Below are 5,746 nucleotides of genomic sequence, written 5' to 3' on the forward strand. Positions count from 1 at the left end.
ATGTGTTTTTTTTATTCTGCTCTCCAACTACTAGCATGGTGCATTTGTGCTCAATGAGGTCGATTGTGGTAAAACCTTAATGGAGCTTTAGTCATCAGACCTCCACTTTCTGTCACTGTACCTAACAACCCCATTACACAAGTTCCCTTGTGTACAGGGGTGAGATGCTCTGGAGTTACTTTCCAGAGCCTGCCCTGCAAGGTAGAATTGATGCTGAGACAGGAAAATGGGTTCCGGACATGGCAGGGGCAGAACAGCCATAAGACATAAGACATAGGAGCAGAATTAGGCCACTCAGCCCATCGAGTCTGGCCAGTGTAGTGCCACTCTGATCTCACCTCCAGCAACCATCAACCATAACATCCCAAAGAAAATTCATCACTTGATAACCAATGGTAGAACGCCATTGTTGAGATTGATAGTTACAGTTTAATTGCACCTTAGGGAAAAAGTACTCAGCGGAATTCTCTACTGGTGGGATTCTCCATCGTGCTGACAGCGCACCCAAGCCCGTGAGTTTCCAAGGTGGCCACAATGGGAAATCCCATTGGCAGGTGGCGGGAATGGAGAATCCCGCTGCCGGTGAAGGCGTGCCGCCCAGGAGAACGCGGCTGGCCGGCCAGAGAATCCCGCTCACTATCTATTCTTTTCAGTTTTAACACCGCAAACATTGAATAGAGTCCAAATCACACCTCTGCCTGAGTCTAACCCAACCCTTTATTGTTGTTATATCATTATTGAGGGCATATACAGATGGAGCTTTAACAATTAGACACTCATGGTCTAAGCTGGATGATTCACGAGCCTCATTTGAAGTGAATTGCTTCTTATTTTCAGTGATCTTTACATGTTAAATCAAACAAGCGATTGTAGCAAATGTTTGACAATGAGTGTCACGTTTTCAGTGTGACCTACATGGTGGTACGTAGCTTACAAAATAGGTTAGACATCCCTGCCTATCTCCTCTTCTCATTGTAATCAGACATCGTTCCATACCTTTCCATTCCATACTGTCCTTCCTCTTCTTCCAGGTTTTAAGATTTTGCATGAAATAAGGGGCGGGATTCTCTGTTCCTTCATGTCGGTGGGATTCCCCATTCCCGCTGCAGTGAATGGAGTTTTGGGGATTTTCCGTTCTCGATGGCAGCAGTAGCGGGGCAAATTCGGAAGGGAGAATCCCGGCTCGGTTCAAGGCAGAAGCATACATGCCAGAATCTCAGCCAGTTGAATGCAAATCGATTAAAGAAACTGATGCCTTTAGATCTAGTCGCTAGTGTCTGATTTCAGGATACTCAAAATGTTGTCCCAATTCTAATCTTGAATCTATGCTGTGTAATTTGGATTGGCTAATATTCACCTCACTTAAGATATTCAGAAATGTAATCTATACAAATATCCAGATCTGTTTCTTTTTATTTTCATTTTTGTGATGTAGAATTCCTGGCAAAGCCAGCATTTATTTTCAATCTCTAATTGCCCTTGAGAAGGCAATTGTGAGTTGCTTTCACTTCTTGTTGCTTTTGTTTCATTCCGTGTCAGTTGATCACCAATTATGTCAGTCGAGCACTTCGAACTGCTTTGAAGATAAATAATTGTTCACAATTCATATGATTTGAGTGCTGTGTAATTTCATTTCAAGTCAGTGTTTTCATTTGATCATTGTTAGCTTTTAAATGATGACTGAATAATCGCTTTGGAACGTAGATCATCACAAATGAGTGTGAATGAATGTTGTTGAGTGTAAAATGATTTCAAGGTTTTCTGGTAGGGATGGTCCATATGGTACAGGTAAACCCACAATGCTTTTAGGTTGGGAATCCCAGGAGTTTGGCCCAGCCATGATCAAGGAAAGGCATACATCGCCTTGTGAGGAAGACATGCGACTCGGAGGGAAATGAGTCTCTTGGATCAATGGGTTTCATGCAATTGCCCTTCTTGGTGGTTTGATAGTCGTTATAGACTCCTTGTTGTCCAAGTATATCAAAGCTGTAAGGCCACACTTTATAATTATACCTACGCTAAGGCATTTGGTGATCGTGGTGGCGGTGGAGGAGGAGTGCATGCCACTATCTCCACTCTCTAACCTACATTTGCAGGTCCTAAAGCCAAGGAAGATCCAAGATGCCTGGGTAGCTTGGCAACCGAATCACATTCCACCTGTTCTTGCCCACTCACCCAACATTTCCATGCCCCTCTGCAGTATCTTTGCAGCCTCTGCAAGGCTTACCTCGCACCTAACTTTGCATGATCAATAAATTTGGATATGCTTCACCTAGTTTCCTCATCTGAAACATTAATATGGGTTGTAAATAGCTGAGGCCCCTGCAGCGCTGAATCTTGCAGAAACCTGACAACCTGAAAATGTCTGTTATCCTAAAATGTCCCCATCATAAGAATGATGTTGGGAATGTTAGAATGAAGAGTTACAACATGGCAGCACAGTTTTAGACTGTCATGAATTATACAACGCTTCATTCAGAATAGAAATTTGTTTTCACATTCACCCGTTTCAGGGTAGATCAGTTGGAAACAAATGCTGATTTGGTTTATTCATTTTTGAGAGTGGTTTGCAATGATTCTCCCTGTGCACCAGAGTACTGGATCTTGGCTAATTTTAGTGCTGTTTGGTTTCTGAGAAAGTGTACACAGCGAGGGTATTCAAGCTGCTGCCTTTAAATGCTACAAAGATGCATGCCATGAGCCTTGTGGTGGTGAAGAGGGGGGACGGGGGAACGACGCATATCAAATTTAGCAATCTCATTAACTTGCATATATCTCAATGCTCAAATCAGATCTCCCCGTGCTGATTCGAGGTTTCCCAACCAATGGATCAAAAGCTGCTAACGGGGGCAGTTTGCAAATCTCCAGACCAATAAGGGGCAAGCCAAAAGTATGTATTTCCACAAATAGAACTCTGTACCCCAAGGGCTGGTCTGGCAAAGCTAAAAGCCATATGTAGCCTTACAGCAGAGAGCAGGACACTGCTAGTATAACATGTATGAATGTTTTTCGCAAAAAATGTTTTATTACTGCTGGGGGAGAGGGAGGGGAGGGTGTGCTTCAGCCAAAATTAAAAAGCTGTCCAGGGCATTTAAGAAATAGCAATAAATTCAATTCAGACCAACAAGCAAATGGCTAAATCCCTATGACCTGATGCATTAATTGTTGATATATATTTAATTGATGGGTATCTAACCATAAAAAATGCTCCCCAGGGCCTCCCTCAACACAATCTTTCTTTTTCTACATGAATACAATGGATGCTAAAGGAACACTGGTCTGGTGATGTACACATGCACTTTACCACATGCATGATTCTTTTACTGACACACCACTGCATATATTTGTGTTTGTCCAATTCTTTCTCATATAATGTAATCAGAATTTGTTCTATCTTTCTATCTATTTCCCTACCTATTGAACAACTGTAGCCTTGAATCTATGACAAAACCAAATTTCAATCTTCCTTTATGCCAAATTGTTGACAAATCTGAACTAGCAGACTTTGGTCAATCGATTATGGAACCCTCCTCTATGCCATAGTCTTGCCAGTATCAAAAGCCTGTGACTTTGAACTATATATTTACAAGGCCAACACTTTTGTTGTGCAGTGGATTGTAGCATAGTTTACTGGGGATATACAGCACCATACTGCAGGGATGTTTCAAGCTGTCCAAGCTGCCAATCACATTGAGGAAATCTCACAGACAGCCAACCAGGAAATAAAAGGCACCAATTATAAAATCTTTTTAAAGGTTTTACCAAGAGCGAAATAAGATTGGGACATATACATACGATTAAGGCAAAACAAACAGACAAGATTTCTCTCCTAATCTAATAGATGCTGGCAAACCTGTTGAGTTTTTCTGATAACCTCCGTTCTTCTTTTAAATATGTTGAATTATTGAAGAACAGTTTTATTAAAAAAATCTAATATAAAGTCATTTTGAAAACATTTGACAATAGTGTGATAACCCTCATGGTTATCACAGTGAAATATTGGTAGAGTGCAGGGTCCCAAGGTAGAGGGCGGTGACCCGCCCAGCTAGGACTTGTTAGAGAGTCCTTTAAATGCTGCTCCCAGACCGGACCAGGAGTTTCGATAGACCCGAGCTGGGACATTTGTTTTGTATGCGCAGTAGCAGCTTTATCGTTTTGAGTTAAAATAAATGTGTTTAGCCTTCTTCTGCATGTCTCCTGGATTACTACATCCACATAAAACTTTTTGTTTTTCGGCCAAATCAATAGTTCAGCAATAGTTATTACTCTGATTACCATGAAAAACTCACCTACGCCTCACAGTTCAAATTTTGTAACTTTTTCTAACTTTGCTATGAAAACAGAATAGGGCAAGTTCTCGGAAAATCAATTTGCAGGCTGTGGGTGAAGTACTGAATGCTAGACCACAACTTCAGGATTTCCGCAATATTTCTGAGTTTATGCTGAATACTGAAAGTGTTGTCAGATTCAGAAGGATAAAAACCTATAAATGTTGGGGCATCTAGCTGCATGGCATGTCTTGGTCCTCAACACAATATTAATATGTGACCAATATTTTAACATTCTGAATGCCTTGGCAGTCTGTATGGATTGAACTCAAACTGTGAATTTAATAACCTGCTTTTGAAATGGATAGCTTTGAACCTTTGCGTGAAGAATGCTTAACTTATTCTTCACGGTGTTTAGTCTCTAATGGTAGCTAATGACCATGTGTGGAAGTGATGTCACTCGCTGGTTGGAGGTGAGTATGTAGTATCTCAGAGAGCAGCTCCAGCAATGTCTTGGTCTTGTTTACACTTTGTTTGTAAATAGTTGGCATGTAAATAAGGGCGTGCCTTCTCGGGTCTGTTAGCCCCGGGCAAAATCCTGTTATGGCCGCTAAATCTCCTGAGAGGGCCATAACAGGGTTTGTGCTGGCAAGATCTCAATTTGAGACCTTCCCTGGCCCCTGCCATTAGGTGAATCAGGTTCGCACCCAGAAAGGGTGTGGACCTGATTACACTGAATTTGCATACATTTAAACATATTTAAATGGTTTATGACCTAGTGCCCGGCCCCATGGATTGCCCGCCCCCGGCTGCGTGATGTCACAAAAACTGAAAACCAGTCGTGATGACCACGCCAGGGATGTAGAGGTGCCTGGAGGCTTGAGGATTAAGGGCCAAGGGGACATTGAGGTGGGCACAACCAGGTGGCACTGACAGGGGGGGTAACTCTCCTCCATTGGGGGAAGGGGCTTTCCCTTATGTGCGATGAGGGGAAGGGGGGTGCGCACTGATGAACACGCAGGGAGTGGGGTGGAGATGGGGAGAGTGCCTCCCGATACTGCCATGGGGTGGGGGGGGGGTTGGGTTCGTCCTGAAGCTTTTCGGGGGGTGGTCCTACATAATCATGGAGTGGTTGGAGGGAGTTTAATTGTTTTGCTTATTGGGCGCCCTTTAAAGACAGCACCCTGATCTCTGTGGATCCGGGTTTATCAATTCCATCAGGTCCCGCCCCACCAGATTAATGATGCAAACCGTGCCCCCCGACCTTTGTTGACAGAGTGTCAGAAGATCTGGTCAGGAAACCTGACTGCCCGGTGATACTTTGCCATTTGTTTTGGAAAACTCTGCCCAGCTGCTTTGGAACAAAAGTCCATTGCCTCCAGCAAGATGTATTCTGGATTAAGAAGCCAACAAACCTTGAAATAAACCCACAATAACAGTTGGTTGCATCAGTGACTGCCTCCGCAAAGGTACAATAG

Source organism: Scyliorhinus torazame, chromosome 12, assembly GCF_047496885.1.
Source record: "Scyliorhinus torazame isolate Kashiwa2021f chromosome 12, sScyTor2.1, whole genome shotgun sequence".
Classification (NCBI taxonomy): domain Eukaryota; kingdom Metazoa; phylum Chordata; class Chondrichthyes; order Carcharhiniformes; family Scyliorhinidae; genus Scyliorhinus; species Scyliorhinus torazame.